At 44.9% G+C, this 17,984-nt stretch overlaps 1 non-coding gene across 1 annotated transcript; it reads left to right on the forward strand.

Annotated features, from left to right (window-relative positions):
• The first annotated feature begins 14,469 nt into the window (after nt 1-14,469).
• Nucleotides 14,470-14,541, forward strand: TRNAH-GUG (transfer RNA histidin (anticodon GUG)). Its single transcript has one exon. It is a non-coding gene; the product is annotated as a tRNA-His (tRNA).
• The last annotated feature ends 3,443 nt before the right edge of the window (nt 14,542-17,984 follow it).

Below are 17,984 nucleotides of genomic sequence, written 5' to 3' on the forward strand. Positions count from 1 at the left end.
TGAGAGGCACGCTCACCCAATCAGCGTTTGGCTTCATCATCCCGCACCCGACGGATCACCGGGCAGCTAGAGGGAAAGTTTTAAAACTTAAGCCAAGTTTATTAGTCGTGGTCGAATCGTGAATTACACAATTACACTCCTTTGTGGAATTTGGAGTAATGTGGGGAAAGACATCTACCCAAGAGCGGAGGAAAAGAGTGCGAGCAGCGGCTGTTGTGCCAGTTCTGTTGCATTTAGAGCTATTTTCTTGTGCAAAGTGTATATCAGGTTCCTTTCGGATCTGAGCGTGTATTTTGCACCAGGAAAATAGCCTTGTGTAATTCTGTACAACCTCGCATAATGTTGCTGTAATTTCGCGTAATTACACTGCAGTGAGTTACACTGGTTACGCCCATCCCTACATTTGACTCATGTTTAACAGAGACGTCCGTCCATCTATTGATCCATTCATCTGTCCATCCATCTTTTTGCCTGTGTGCCTGCTTATCTATCTGCTCACCTACCTGTGCGTGACTGTGAACCTGTCTAACAGAGTGTTGATGCCTGGCTATATGCTTTGTTAACACTATAACGCTCATAGGGACATTGAGGAGGACATCTTGGCGCTATGTTTTTTTTTGGTATGAAGCAACCGTTTTCAAATCCTGACAGTCCACACAAAGTTGATCATATGTGATCCCATTTTCGTACCAACAGCTGCTTCTCTATATACTTATCGGTCCACATCTATTACTACATGTGCTTTATATTTACTTTCTATTTCAATCTGGGTATCTGCCTTACTGCATATTTCTGCCCATCTCTGTTTATGTTAACACTTTAAAGCCTATATGCTGACTACCAAGGTCTTTGTGGCGTGGTTATTTCTAAAGCAGGCGCGTGTGATTTACAGCGGTTTCTGTGAAGCTGATTATATCTCATCCATGATTTACTAACAGCTACATACCTGCCTTTCTGTCTACAAACCTGTACAGATGCATCGGTGCATGTGGCTTATTTATGACGATCTGTTTAACCTTCTATCCGTCCTTCTATCTGTGCAACTGTCTTACAGTTCCCCCTCTTTTGTGTTGTTACAACACTATTTGTTAAACAAACCTTCACAGTCAGAAGGGCTTCCAGGCACTGTTATTTATTAAAAAAACTGCAAAGAACACCAGTTTATGCAATGTTGATGACATTTACTTCACCCCTTTATTGTTGCATTAATGGGTTTTCAAGTCACAAAACGGGTCCCTGATGAAGCCTAAGTGGACTTCTGAGCTGCTGTAGCTCTGTGGGGTCTCCAGCTCTCCTAGGGCCTCAGATCTACCACTACAACACCAGCCTTACCCTAAGTTGTGCAGCAGATTTTTTATTTTTTTTATTTATTGGTATTTCAGATGGTACATATTATTCACCGGATTGTAACAGGTTGCAGAGCTGTATGAATCTCCTTTCCATGACAACTTTTGAACAGTTACCCATTACGGCTATTATATTATGTTACCACCATGCTGAGGGCTGTTCCTTGCATAAATCTGTAAGCAGGCTTGTGATCTGTGGTGTGGGCCTCCTGTGGGTCTCCGGTTCAGCGCTGTATCCCATGGAGCAGGGTGGTCGGTTGCCACCATTTCCAGCTCTGGCACGTCAGGTACTCATCATCTCTTATTACAACAAATAACAAGCAAGCCAAACAACTTGCCCAGAAACGAGACCTAACTATGCATCGTGGGAGTGTGTCTACAGCTGTATGGGGCCCAGCCGGGGGGGGGAAGGGACCCAGGGGAACCCTCCCCAATGTATGATCTTCCAGGGAGGTCTAGGAGAGGTGTGTTTTTCGTGCTCCTAACTCCGCAAGTTAAGAGGCCCATCTGCATCGTCATCATAGTCATGTCAGGAATGTTCCATTCTCCCGCCACCTCTGCCCATAGGGGAGCTATCTGTCTGTTCCACAGCCCTCTCATTTCTTCCCTCTGAAGTGCCCTTTCTTCTGCCTTGCCAAGGAAGTGATGTCTGCTTATAGCACGTGTCCTACTTTTATAATGTTTTCAGGGCACTTCGCCCACTTCATATCTAGCCAAAATCCTTTAGCACTGGGAGACCACGTGTCTGCTGAATATCTTACCTCCACCATTGGGGGTATAAAAGGTGTACTTTGGCTCTGTTGTAAATTATTATATAGGGCTCAGTTTGGTTGGGTTGTGAATTGCTGTCAAGCTCTAAATTTCAGAATTCTCTTAGTCACACCTTTTTATGTCTTGCGTACACAGTGAATGTGCTGTGAGACATATTGTTTAGAATTCAGTGGGCTTACCACACGCCCATAGCTTACTTACCATTAATTGTTTTCTATGTCACTCACATTTGCAATATTTCGATTGCTTAGCTCCCATAGACTGAATCTTCCTTTCTTGTGTTCATTCCTCCATGGAGGATGGACCAAGTACATGTGTTCTTTTCGTCTTTCTACAGTACGCTATTTTTTATATTTTAAAAGTGTTTTCGTATCATTCTTGGATGTGTAATGTGCTTTCCAACATTTATGACAAGCATACAGATTATTTTTCACCCTAAACGCCGTCTCTATTGACACTTTAGTTACTTTCTCACACTGTATTCCTCTACATGACTATACTCTACTCCCCTCAGTGCCACTGTACTCTACACTGTGCAACTCTATACCACTCCACTCTACTCAGTTCTACTCCACTCTAATCTACATTGTTCCACTCTATCACTCCACTCTATGCCACTCTAATCTATGCCACTCCACTATACGCCACTTCACTCCACTTTATGCTACTCCATTCTATGCCACTCCACCCTGTCACTCTCTGCTATGCCCCTCTACTCCACTCCACTCCACTCTACTCTATGCCACTTCCCTTCATTCCTCTCTACGCCACCCTACATCATAGAATGAAACTTTATGTGACTCTATGCCACTCTGCTCTACATCACTCTAGAATACTCAACTGAACTCTACTCTATACAATTCCACTCTACTTTACTTCTCTCCACTCTTTGCCTCTCCACTCTATGCTACTCTACTCCAGTCTACTGTACGCCACTTTATTTTATCCCATTCTACTCTACGCCACTGTACACCACTCAACTCTATGCCACTCTACTCCGTTGCACCCCTCTCTACTCTACGCTACTCTACTCCATGCTACTATACTCCACTTTAAGCCACTGTACTCTCCACCACTAAGCTCTATTCCACTCTACTGTATGCCACTCCATGCCACTCTAATCCACCCCACAGAATGCCACTCTACTCTATGCCACTCCACTCAACTCCATGCCATTCCACACTTTTGCACTCTACCCTACTCTGTGCCTCTCCATTCCACTCCATGCTACTCCACTCTATCCCACTACGCTCTACTCTAGTTCACTCTATGCCACTCCACTTTACTCTCTCCCACTCTACTCTATACTACTTCATTCCATGCCACTTCACTGTACTCCACTCCACTCCATCTCACACAATATCACTCAATGGCACTACATGCGCTCTACTCTATGCCACTCTACTGCACACTACTCTATGCTGTGCCACTCTACACTACTCTCCTGTAGGCCTTTCTACTCTATGCCACTTTTTTCTCTGCTCCTCTCTACACCACAGTGTCACTCCATGCAACGCGACTGTATGCTACTCAACTCCACAACACTCTACTTCATGCAGTCCGACTCCACTCCTCCTAATTCTTTGCCACCCCTCTCCATGACACACTGTTCTCTGACTCTATGCCATTCCATGCCACTTCACTCTACACCACACTATGCCACTCTACACCACACTACTTTACTCTATGCTACTCTATGCCATTCTATGCAACCTCACTCCTCTCTACCCCACTCTGCTCTATGCCACTCCATTCCTCACAATGCTATTCAACGCCATGCCAAGGCACACCACTTCATTATATTCCACTGTATTCTATGACACATTACGTCACTCTACTCTTTGCACTTCAATCTACTCCCTTCTATGACCCTCCATTCATCACCACTCCATTGTTTGCTAGTCAAGTTTACGCCACTTCATTCCACACAATGCAACTCTAAAGCAGTATGCACCAAGCAGCTGAATGTGTCTGAAGAAACACCCAGAAAAGAAAAAAACAACAATATGTGGGGGCCTGTTCCGAGCCCCTCCTGGCCTGGAGGAGTTTGGTCGGCCGTGGATTAAGTTTTTGCAGTGTTCACTTCCCCGACCCCAGCACTCATAGAACACTTGAGACTTGCAGGGCAGAGTGGTGGATCTTGTTAAGAAGTCTGGGCTTCTTGGTTTATGGGGAGTCTTGTCACTGGAAGCAGAGAGGTAAATATTTGCTGTGATCTGCTACTCAAAGAAAAGACCCTGATCTAACTTGAAAAGATGGGTTTTAAACAAACGCTAAATCTATCCACTCCACAGATACTGTGACCTTTTTTAAGCCTATCAGAGCCACACCAGAGTAGTCTTTTCAGAGCCCAAGTAGCTCTCCGTGATCGTACAGTGGTTAGTACTCTGCGTTGTGGCCGCAGCAACCTCGGTTCGAATCTGAGTCACGGCATTGCAGGTGGCAATGTCATGGCAGTTGTGCAGCATTTTTATTCTCACTTCTTAATATTTACATGAGTTAAGAGCTTGAACCTAATTTCAAGGGTGAAATTAAATGTGTTTGAAGAACGCGTTAACAATGTTATTATTTATTTCACCTTTCTGCGCTTTTACGTTTGTGGCGGTGCTGATGTGAAAAGTATGAGCTACAGTTTGGTTTCACGGGACCCGGTCAGCAAGAGGGATGGATGTCTGTGTCTCCTGTACCTGCAGCGCCGAGGCTCCTGTACTGCTGCGGAGTAGCTTTCAATGTTGAAAGGGATCCTGCTAGTCAAATATCAGTTTCTGCAGCAATTCAGGCCGCGAAGAAAAAAGGTCTAAAAATATATATTTGTATAGAAAGTAAGACTGAGCTCCCAAGGGTCTGAAAGAAAGAGGCGACGGAGAAGGACGCTGAGAGGCGCGTTCACCCAATCAGCGTTTGGCTTCATCATCCCGCACCTGACGGATCACCGGGCAGCTAGAGGGAAAGTTTTAAAACTTAAGCCAAGTTTATTAGTCGTGGTCGAATCGTGAATTACACAATTACGCTCCTTTGTGGAATTTGGAGTAATGTGGGGAAAGACATCTACTCAAGAGCGGAGGAAAAGAGCGCGAGCAGCGGCTGTTTTGCCAGTTCTGTTGCATTTAGAGCGATTTTCTTGTGCAAAGTGTATATCAGGTTCCTTTCGGATCTGAGCGTGTATTTTGCACCAGGAAAATAGCCTTGTGTAATTCTGTACAACCTCGCATAATGTTGCTGTAATTTTGCGTAATTACACTGCAGTGAGTTACACTGGTTACGCCCATCCCTACATTTGACTCATGTTTAACAGAGAGGTCCGTCCATCCATTGATCCATTCATCTGTCCATCCATCTTTCTGCCTGTGTGCCTGCTTATCTATCTGCTCACCTACCTGTGCGTGACTGTGAACCTGTCTAACAGAGTGTTGATGCCTGGCTGCATGCTTTGTTAACACTATAACGCTCATAGGGACATTGAGGAGGACATCTTGGCGCTATGGTTTTTTTTGGTATGAAGCAACCGTTTTCAAATCCTGACAGTCCACACAAAGTTGATCATATGTGATCCCATTTTCGTACCAACAGCTGCTTCTCTATATACTTATCGGTCCACGTCTATTACTACATGTGCTTTCTATTTACTTTCTATTTCAATCTGGGTATCTGCCTTACTGCCTATTTCTGCCCATCTCTGTTTAAGTTAACACTTTAAAGCCTACATGCTGACTACCAAGGTCTTTGTGGCGTGCTTCTTTCTAAAGCAGGCGCGTGTGATTTACAGCGGTTTCTGTGAAGCTGATTATATCTCATCTATGATTTACTAACAGCTACATACCTGCCTTTCTGTCTACAAACCTGTACAGATGCATCGGTGCATGTTGCTTATTTATGACGATCTGTTTAACCTTCTATCCGTCCTTCTATCTGTGCAACTGTCTTACTGTTCCCCCCTCTTTTATGTTGTTACAACACTATTTGTTAAACAAACCTTCACAGTCAGAAGGGCTTCCAGGCGCTGTTATTTATTTAAAAAACTGCAAAGAACACCAGTTTATGCAATGTTGATGACATTTACTTCACCCCTTTATTGTTGCATTAATGGGTTTTCAAGTCACAAAACGGGTCCCTGATGAAGCCAAAGTGGACTTCTGAGCTGCTGTAGCTCTGTGGGGTCTCCAGCTCTCCTAGGGCCTCAGATCTACAACTACAACACCAGCCTTACCCTAAGTTGTGCAGTAGATTTTTATTTATTTTTTATTTATTGGTATTTCAGATGGTACATATTATTCACAGGATTGTAACAGGTTGCAGAGCTGTATGAATCTCCTTTCCATGACAACTTTTGAACAGTTACCCATTACTGCTATTATATTATGTTACCACCACGCTGAGGGCTGTTCCTTGCATAAATCTATAAGCAGGCTTGTGATCTGTAGTGTGGGCCTCCTGTGGGTCTCCGGTTCAGTGCTGTATGCCCATGGAGCAGGGTGGTCGGTTCCCACCATTTCCAGCTCTGGCAAGTCAGGTACTCATCATCTCTTATTACAACAAATAACAAGCAAGCCAAACAACTTGCCCAGAAACCGAGACCTAACTACGCATCGTGTGAGTGTGTCTACAGCTGTATGGGGCCCAGCCGGGGGGGGGGAAGGGACCCAGGGGAACCCTCCCCAGTGTATGATCTTCCAGGGAGGTCTAGGAGAGGTGTGTTTGTCGTGCTCCTAACTCCGCAAGTTAAGAGGCCCATCTGCATCGTCATCATAGTCATGTCAGGAGTGTTCCATGCTCCCGCCACCTCTGCCCATAGGGGAGCTATCTGTCTGTTCCTCAGCCCTCTCATTTCTTCCCTCTGAAGTGCCCTTTCTTCTGCCTTGCCAAGGAAGTGATGTCTGCTTATAGCACGTGTCCTACTTTTATAATGTTTTCAGGGCACTTCGCCCACTTCATATCTAGCCAAAATCCTTTAGCACTGGGAGACCACGTGTCTGCTGAATATCTTACCTCCACCATTGGGGGTATAAAAGGTGTACTTTGGCTCTGTTGTAAATTATTATATAGGGCTCAATTTTGTTGGGTTGTGAATTGCTGTCAAGCTCTAAATCTCAGAATTCTCTTAGTCACACCTTTTTATGTCTTGCGTACACAGTGAATGTGCTGTGAGACATATTGTTTAGAATTCAGTGGGCTTACCACACGCCCATAGCTTACTTACCATTAATTGTTTTCTATGTCACTCACATTTGCAATATTTCGATTGCTTAGCTCCCATAGACTGAATCTTCCTTTCTTGTGTTCATTCCTCCATGGAGGATGGACCAAGTACATGTGTTCTTTTCGTCTTTCTACAGTACGCTATTTTTTATCTTTTAAAAGTGTTTTCTTATCATTCTTGGATGTGCAATGTGCTTTCCAACATTCATGACAAGCATACAGCTTATTTTTCAGCCTAAACGCCGTCTCTATTGACACTTTAGTTACTTTCTCACACTGTATTCCTCTGCATGACTATACTCTACTCCCCTCAGTGCCACTGCACTCTACACTGTGCAACTCTATACCACTCCACTCTACTCAGTTCTACTCCACTCTAATCTACATTGTTCCACTCTATCACTCCACTCTATGCCACTCTAATCTATGCCACTCCACTATACGCCACTTCACTCCACTTTATGCTACTCCATTCTATGCCACTCCACCCTGTCACTCTCTGCTATGCCCCTCTACTCCACTCCACTCCACTCTACTCTATGCCACTTCCCTTCATTCCTCTCTACGCCACCCTACTTCATAGAATGCCACTTTATGTGACTCTATGCCACTCTGCTCTACATCACTCTAGAATACTCAACTGAACTCTACTCTATACAATTCCACTCTACTTTACTCCTCTCCACTCTATGCCTCTCCACTCTATGCTACTCTACTCCAGTCTACTGTACGCCACTTTATTTTATCCCATTCTACTCTACGCCACTGTACACCACTCAACTCTATGCCACTCTACTCCGTTGCACCCCTCTCTACTCTACGCTACTCTACTCCATGCTACTATACTCCACTCTAAGCCACTGTACTCTCCACCACTAAGCTCTATTCCACTCTACTGTATGCCACTCCATGCCACTCTAATCCACCCCACAGAATGCCACTCTACTCTATGCCACTCCACTCAACTCCATGCCATTCCACACTTTTGCACTCTACCCTACTCTGTGCCTCTCCATTCCACTCCATGCTACTCCACTCTATCCCACTACGCTCTACTCTAGTTCACTCTATGCCACTCCACTTTACTCTCTCCCACTCTACTCTATACTACTTCATTCCATGCCACTTCACTGTACTCCACTCCACTCCATCTCACACAATATCACTCAATGGCACTACATGCGCTCTACTCTATGCCACTCTACTGCACACTACTCTATGCTGTGCCACTCTACACTACTCTCCTGTAGGCCTTTCTACTCTATGCCACTTTTTTCTCTGCTCCTCTCTACACCACAGTGTCACTCCATGCAACGCGACTGTATGCTACTCAACTCCACAACACTCTACTTCATGCAGTCCGACTCCACTCCTCCTAATTCTTTGCCACCCCTCTCCATGACACACTGTTCTCTGACTCTATGCCATTCCATGCCACTTCACTCTACACCACACTATGCCACTCTACACCACACTACTTTACTCTATGCTACTCTATGCCATTCTATGCAACCTCACTCCTCTCTACCCCACTCTGCTCTATGCCACTCCATTCCTCACAATGCTATTCAACGCCATGCCAAGGCACACCACTTCATTATATTCCACTGTATTCTATGACACATTACGTCACTCTACTCTTTGCACTTCAATCTACTCCCTTCTATGACCCTCCATTCATCACCACTCCATTGTTTGCTAGTCAAGTTTACGCCACTTCATTCCACACAATGCAACTCTAAAGCAGTATGCACCAAGCAGCTGAATGTGTCTGAAGAGACACCCAGAAAAGAAAAAAACAACAATATGTGGGGGCCTGTTCCGAGCCCCTCCTGGCCTGGAGGAGTTTGGTCGGCCATGGATTAAGTTTTTGCAGTGTTCACTTCCCCGACCCCAGCACTCATAGAACACTTGAGACTTGCAGGGCAGAGTGGTGGATCTTGTTAAGAAGTCTGGGCTTCTTGGTTTATGGGGAGTCTTGTCACTGGAAGCAGAGAGGTAAATATTTGCTGTGATCTGCTACTCAAAGAAAAGACCCTGATCTAACTTGAAAAGATTGGTTTTAAACAAACGCTAAATCTATCCACTCCACGGACACTTTGACCTTTTTTAAGCCTATCAGAGCCACACCAGGGTAGTCTTTTCAGAGCCCAAGTAGCTCGCTGTGATCGTATAGTGGTTAGTACTCTGCGTTGTGGCCGCAGCAACCTCGATTCGAATCCGAGTCACGGCATTGAGGGTTGCAATGTCACGGCAGTTGGGCAGCGTTTTTATTCTCACTTCTTAATATTTACATGAGTTAAGAGCTTGAACCTAATTTCAACGGTGAAATTAAATGTCTTTGAAGAACGCGTTAACAATGTTATTATTTATTTCACCTTTCTGCGCTTTTACGTTTGTGGTGGTCCTGATGTGAAAAGTATGAGCTACAGTTTGGTTTCACGGGACCCGGTCAGCAAGAGGGATGGATGTCTGTGTCTCCTGTACCTGCAGCGCCGAGGCTCCTGTACTGACGCGGAGTAGCTTTCAATGTTGAAAGGGATCCTGCTAGTCAGATATCAGTTTTTGCAGCAATTCAGGCCGCAAAGAAAAAAGGTCTAAAAATAAATATTTGTATAGAAAGTAAGACTGAGCTCCCAAGGGTCTGAAAGAAAGAGGCGACGGAGAAGGACACTGAGAGGCGCACTCACCCAATCAGCGTTTGGCTTCATCATCCCGCACCCGACGGATCACCGGGCAGCTAGAGGGAAAGTTTGAAAACTTAAGCCAAGTTTATTAGCCGTGGTCGAATCGTGAATTACACAATTACGCTCCTTTGTGGAATTTGGAGTAATGTGGGGAAAGACATCTACCCAAGAGTGGAGGAAAAGAGCGCGAGCAGCGGCTGTTGTGCCAGTTCTGTTGCATTTAGAGCGATTTTCTTGTGCAAAGTGTATATCAGGTTCCTTTCGGATCTGAGTGTGTATTTTGCACCAGGAAAATAGCCTTGTGTAATTCTGTACAACCTTGCATAATGTTGCTGTAATTTCGCGTAATTACACTGCAGTGAGTTACACTGGTTACGCCCATCCCTACATTTGACTCATGTTTAACAGAGAGATCCGTCCATCCATTGATCCATTCATCTGTCCATCTATCTTTTTGCCTGTGTGCCCGCTTATCTATCTGCTCACCTACCTGTGCGTGACTGTGAACCTGTCTAACAGAGTGTTGATGCCTGGCTGTATGCTTTGTTAACACTATAACGCTCATAGGGAAATTGAGGAGGACATCTTGGCGCTATGGTTTTTTTTGGTATGAAGCAACCGTTTTCAAATCCTGACAGTCCACACAAAGTTGATCATATGTGATCCCATTTTCGTACCAACAGCTGCTTCTCTATATACTTATCGGTCCACGTCTATTACTACATGTGCTTTCTATTTACCTTTCTATTTCAATCTGGGTATCTGCCTTACTGCCTATTTCTGCCCATCTCTGTTTATGTTAACACTTTAAAGCCTACATGCTGACTACCAAGGTCTTTGTGGCGTGGTTATTTCAAAAGAAGGCGCATGTGATTTACAGCGGTTTCTGTGACGCTGATTATATCTCATCCATGATTTACTAACAGCTACATACCTGCCTTTCTGTCTACAAACCTGTACAGATGCATCGGTGCATGTGGCTTATTTATGACGATCTGTTTAACCTTCTATCCGTCCTTCTATCTGTGCAACTGTCTTACAGTTCCCCCTCTTTTATGTTGTTACAACACTATTTGTTAAACAAACCTTCACAGTCAGAAGGGCTTCCAGGCGCTGTTATTTATTAAAAAAACTGCAAAGAACACCAGTATATGCAATGTTGATGACATTTACTTCACCCCTTTATTGTTGCATTAATGGGTTTTCAAGTCACAAAACGGGTCCCTGATGAAGCCCAAGTGGACTTCTGAGCTGCTGTAGCTCTGTGGGGTCTCCAGCTCTCCTAGGGCCTCAGATCTACCACTACAACACCAGCCTTACCCTAAGTTGTGCAGTAGATTTTTTATTTTTTTTATTTATTGGTATTTCAGATGGTACATATTATTCATAGGATTGTAACAGGTTGCAGAGCTGTATGAATCTCCTTTCCATGACAACTTTTGAACAGTTACCCATTACTGCTATTATATTATGTTACCACCACGCTGAGGGCTGTTCCTTGCATAAATCTGTAAGCAGGCTTGTGATCTGTGGTGTGGGCCTCCTGTGGGTCTCCGGTTCAGCGCTGTATGCCCATGGAGCAGGGTGGTCGGTTCCCACCATTTCCAGCTCTGGCACGTCAGGTACTCATCATCTCTTATTACAACAAATAACAAGCAAGCCTAACAACTTGCCCAGAAACCGAGACCTAACTACGCATCGTGTGAGTGTGTCTACAGCTGTATGGGGCCCAGCCGGGGGGGGAGGAAGGGACCCAGGGGAACCCTCCCCAGTGTATGATCTTCTAGGGAGGTCTAGGAGAGGTGTGTTTGTCGTGCTCCTAACTCCGCAAGTTAAGAGGCCCATCTGCATCGTCATCATAGTCATGTCAGGAGTGTTCCATGCTCCCGCCACCTCTGCCCATAGGGGAGCTATCTGTCTGTTCCTCAGCCCTCTCATTTCTTCCCTCTGAAGTGCCCTTTCTTCTGCCTTGCCAAGGAAGTGATGTCTGCTTATAGCACGTGTCCTACTTTTATAATGTTTTCAGGGCACTTCGCCCACTTCATATCTAGCCAAAATCCTTTAGCACTGGGGGACCACGTGTCTGCTGAATATCTTACCTCCACCATTGGGGGTATAAAAGGTGTACTTTGGCTCTGTTGTAAATTATTATATAGGGCTCAGTTTGGTTGGGTTGTGAATTGCTGTCAAGCTCTAAATCTCAGAATTCTCTTAGTCACACCTTTTTATGTCTTGCGTACACAGTGAATGTGCTGTGAGACATATTGTTTAGAATTCAGTGGGCTTACCACACGCCCATAGCTTACTTACCATTAATTGTTTTCTATGTCACTCACATTTGCAATATTTCGATTGCTTAGCTCCCATAGACTGAATCTTCCTTTCTTGTGTTCATTCCTCCATGGAGGATGGACCAAGTACATGTGTTCTTTTCGTCTTTCTACAGTACGCTATTTTTTATATTTTAAAAGTGTTTTCGTATCATTCTTGGATGTGCAATGTGCTTTCCAACATTCATGACAAGCATACAGCTTATTTTTCACCCTAAACGCCGTCTCTATTGACACTTTAGTTACTTTCTCACACTGTATTCCTCTACATGACTATACTCTACTCCCCTCAGTGCCACTGTACTCTACACTGTGCAACTCTATACCACTCCACTCTACTCAGTTCTACTCCACTCTAATCTACATTGTTCCACTCTATCACTCCACTCTATGCCACTCTAATCTATGCCACTCCACTATACGCCACTTCACTCCACTTTATGCTACTCCATTCTATGCCACTCCACCCTGTCACTCTCTGCTATGCCCCTCTACTCCACTCCACTCCACTCTACTCTATTCCACTTCCCTTCATTCCTCTCTACGCCACCCTACATCATAGAATGAAACTTTATGTGACTCTATGCCACTCTGCTCTACATCACTCTAGAATACTCAACTGAACTCTACTCTATACAATTCCACTCTACTTTACTTCTCTCCACTCTATGCCTCTCCACTCTATGCTACTCTACTCCAGTCTACTGTACGCCACTTTATTTTTTCCCATTCTACTCTACGCCACTGTACACCACTCAACTCTATGCCACTCTACTCCGTTGCACCCCTCTCTACTCTACGCTACTCTACTCCATGCTACTATACTCCACTTTAAGCCACTGTACTCTCCACCACTAAGCTCTATTCCACTCTACTGTATGCCACTCCATGCCACTCTAATCCACCCCACAGAATGCCACTCTACTCTATGCCACTCCACTCAACTCCATGCCATTCCACACTTTTGCACTCTACACTACTCTGTGCCTCTCCATTCCACTCCATGCTACTCCACTCTATCCCACTACGCTCTACTCTAGTTCACTCTATGCCACTCCACTTTACTCTCTCCCACTCTACTCTATACTACTTCATTCCATGCCACTTCACTGTACTCCACTCCACTCCATCTCACACAATATCACTCAATGGCACTACATGCGCTCTACTCTATGCCACTCTACTGCACACTACTCTATGCTGTGCCACTCTACACTAGTCTTCTGTAGGCCTTTCTACTCTATGCCACTTTTTCTCTGCTCCTCTCTACACCACAGTGTCACTCCATGCAACGCGACTGTATGCTACTCAACTCCACAACACTCTACTTCATGCAGTCCGACTCCACTCCTCCTAATTCTTTGCCACCCCTCTCCATGACACACTGTTCTCTGACTCTATGCCATTCCATGCCACTTCACTCTACACCACACTATGCCACTCTACACCACACTACTTTACTCTATGCTACTCTATGCCATTCTATGCAACCTCACTCCTCTCTACCCCACTCTGCTCTATGCCACTCCATTCCTCACAATGCTATTCAACGCCATGCCAAGGCACACCACTTCATTATATTCCACTGTATTCTATGACACATTACGTCACTCTACTCTTTGCACTTCAATCTACTCCCTTCTATGACCCTCCATTCATCACCACTCCATTGTTTGCTAGTCAAGTTTACGCCACTTCATTCCACACAATGCAACTCTAAAGCAGTATGCACCAAGCAGCTGAATGTGTCTGAAGAGACACCCAGAAAAGAAAAAAACAACAATATGTGGGGGCCTGTTCCGAGCCCCTCCTGGCCTGGAGGAGTTTGGTCGGCCGTGGATTAAGTTTTTGCAGTGTTCACTTCCCCGACCCCAGCACTCATAGAACACTTGAGACTTGCAGGGCAGAGTGATGGATCTTGTTAAGAAGTCTGGGCTTCTTGGTTTATGGGGAGTCTTGTCACTGGAAGCAGAGAGGTAAATATTTGCTGTGATCTGCTACTCAAAGAAAAGACCCTGATCTAACTTGAAAAGATGGGTTTTAAACAAACGCTAAATCTATCCACTCCACGGATACTTTGACCTTTTTTAAGCCTATCAGAGCCACACCAGGGTCGTCTTTTCAGAGCCCAAGTAGCTCGCCGTGATTGTATAGTGGTTAGTATTCTGTGTTGTGGCCGCAGCAACCTCGGTTCGAATCCGAGTCACGGCAGTTGGGCAGCATTTTTATTCTCACTTCTTAATATTTACATGAGTTAAGAGCTTGAACCTAATTTCAACGGTGAAATTAAATGTCTTTGAAGAACGCGTTAACAATGTTATTATTTATTTCACCTTTCTGCACTTTTACGTTTGTGGCGGTCCTGATGTGAAAAGTATGAGCTACAGTTTGGTTTCACGGGACCCGGTCAGCAAGAGGGATGGATGTCTGTGTCTCCTGTACCTGCAGCGCCGAGGCTCCTGTACTGACGCGGAGTAGCTTTCAATGTTGAAAGGGATCCTGCTAGTCAAATATCAGTTTTTGCAGCAATTCAGGCCGCGAAGAAAAAAGGTCTAAAAATAAATATTTGTATAGAAAGTAAGACTGAGGTCCCAAGGGTCTGAAAGAAAGAGGCGACGGAGAAGGACACTGAGAGGCGCACTCACCCAATCAGCGTTTGGCTTCATCATCCCGCACCCGACGGATCACCGGGCAGCTAGAGGGAAAGTTTTAAAACTTAAGCCAAGTTTATTAGTCGTGGTTGAATCGTGAATTACACAATTACGCTCCTTTGTGGAATTTGGAGTAATGTGGGGAAAGACATCTACCCAAGAGCGGAGGAAAAGAGCGTGAGCAGCGGCTGTTGTGCCAGTTCTGTTGCATTTAGAGCGATTTTCTTGTGCAAAGTGTATATCAGGTTCCTTTCGGATCTGGGCGTGTATTTTGCACCAGGAAAATAGCCTTGTGTAATTCTGTACAACCTTGCATAATGTTGCTGTAATCTCGCGTAATTACACTGCAGTGAGTTACACTGGTTACACCCATCCCTACATTTGACTCATGTTTAACAGAGAGGTCCGTCCATCCATTGATCCATTCATCTGTCCATCCATCTTTTTGCCTGTGTGCCTGCTTATCTATCTGCTCACCTACCTGTGCGTGACTGTGAACCTGTCTAACAGAGTGTTGATGCCTGGCTGTATGCTTTGTTAACACTATAACGCTCATAGGGACATTGAGGAGGACATCTTGGCGCTATGGTTTTTTCTGGTATGAAGCAACCGTTTTCAAATCCTGACAGTCCACACAAAGTTGATCATATGTGATTCCATTTTCGTACCAACAGCTGCTTCTCTATATACTTATCGGTCCACGTCTATTACTACATGTGCTTTCTATTTACCTTTCTATTTCAATCTGGGTATCTGCCTTACTGCCTATTTCTGCCCATCTCTGTTTATGTTAACACTTTAAAGCCTACATGCTGACTACCAAGGTCTTTGTGGCGTGGTTCTTTCTAAAGCAGGCGCGTGTGATTTACAGCGGTTTCTGTGACGCTGATTATATCTCATCCATGATTTACTAACAGCTACATACCTGCCTTTCTGTCTACAAACCTGTACAGATGCATCGGTGCATGTGGCTTATTTATGACGATCTGTTTAACCTTCTATACGTCCTTCTATCTGTGCAACTGTCTTACAGTTCCCCCTCTTTTATGTTGTTACAACACTATTTGTTAAACAAACCTTCACAGTCAGAAGGGCTTCCAGGCGCTGTTATTTATTTAAAAAACTGCAAAGAACACCAGTTTATGCAATGTTGATGACATTTACTTCACCCCTTTATTGTTGCATTAATGGGTTTTCAAGTCACAAAACGGGTCCCTGATGAAGCCTAAGTGGACTTCTGAGCTGCTGTAGCTCTGTGGGGTCTCCAGCTCTCCTAGGGCCTCAGATCTACCACTACAACACCAGCCTTACCCTAAGTTGTGCAGTAGATTTTTTTTTATTTTTATTTATTGGTATTTCAGATGGTACATATTATTCACAGGATTGTAACAGGTTGCAGAGCTGTATGAATCTCCTTTCCATGACAACTTTTGAACAGTTACCCATTACTGCTATTATATTATGTTACCACCACGCTGAGGGCTGTTCCTTGCATAAATCTGTAAGCAGGCTTGTGATCTGTGGTAGGGGCCTCCTGTGGGTCTCCGGTTCAGCGCTGTATGCCCATGGAGCAGGGTGGTCGGTTCCCACCATTTCCAGCTCTGGCACGTCAGGTACTCATCATCTCTTATTACAACAAATAACAAGCAAGCCAAACAACTTGCCCAGAAACCGAGACCTAACTACGCATCGTGTGAGTGTGTCTACAGCTGTATGGGGACCCAGCCGGGGGGGGGGAAGGGACCCAGGGGAACCCTCCCCAGTGTATGATCTTCCAGGGAGGTCTAGGAGAGGTGTGTTTGTCGTGCTCCTAACTCCGCAAGTTAAGAGGCCCATCTGCATCGTCATCATAGTCATGTCAGGAGTGTTCCATGCTCCCGCCACTTCTGCCCATAGGGGAGCTATCTGTCTGTTCCTCAGCCCTCTCATTTCTTCCCTCTGAAGTGCCCTTTCTTCTGCCTTGCCAAGGAAGTGATGTCTGCTTATAGCACGTGTCCTACTTTTATAATGTTTTCAGGGCACTTCGCCCACTTCATATCTAGCCAAAATCCTTTAGCACTGGGAGACCACGTGTCTGCTGAATATCTTACCTCCACCATTGGGGGTATAAAAGGTGTACTTTGGCTCTGTTGTAAATTATTATATAGGGCTCAAATTGGTTGGGTTGTGAATTGCTGTCAAGCTCTAAATCTCAGAATTCTCTTAGTCACACCTTTTTATGTCTTGCGTACACAGTGAATGTGCTGTGAGACATATTGTTTAGAAGTCAGCGGGCTTACTGTAGGAAAGTACCATCTTGCCTGGCATGTTACCCCCATTTTTCACTGTATATATGTTGTTTTAGTTGTATGTGTCACTGGGACCCTGGTAACCCAGGGCCCCAGTGCTCATAAGTGTGCCTGAATGTGTTACCTGTGTAGTGACTAACTGTCTCACTGAGGCTCTGCTAATCAGAACCTCAGTGGTTATGCTCTCTCATTTCTTTCCAAATTGTCACTGACAGGCTAGTGACCATTTTTACCAATTTACATTGGCTCACTGGAACACCCTTATAATTCCCTAGTATATGGTACTGAGGTACCCAGGGTATTGGGGTTCCAGGAGATCCCTATGGGCTGCAGCATTTCTTTTGCCACCCATAGGGAGCTCTGACAATTCTTACACAGGCCTGCCACTGCAGCCTGAGTGAAATAACGTCCACGTTATTTCACAGCCATTTTACACTGCACTTAAGTAACTTATAAGTCACCTATATGTCTAACCTTTACCTGGTAAAGGTTAGGTGCAAAGTTACTTAGTGTGAGGGCACCCTGGCACTAGCCAAGGTGCCCCCACATTGTTCAGAGCCAATTCACTGAACTTTGTGAGTGCGGGGACACCATTACACGCGTGCACTACATATAGGTCACTACCTATATGTAGCTTCACCATGGTAACTCCGAATATGGCCATGTAACATGTCTATGATCATGGAATTGCCCCCTCTATGCCATCCTGGCATTG

This window comes from Pleurodeles waltl, chromosome 12 (genome assembly GCF_031143425.1).
Source record: "Pleurodeles waltl isolate 20211129_DDA chromosome 12, aPleWal1.hap1.20221129, whole genome shotgun sequence".
Taxonomy (NCBI): Eukaryota; Metazoa; Chordata; class Amphibia; order Caudata; family Salamandridae; genus Pleurodeles; species Pleurodeles waltl.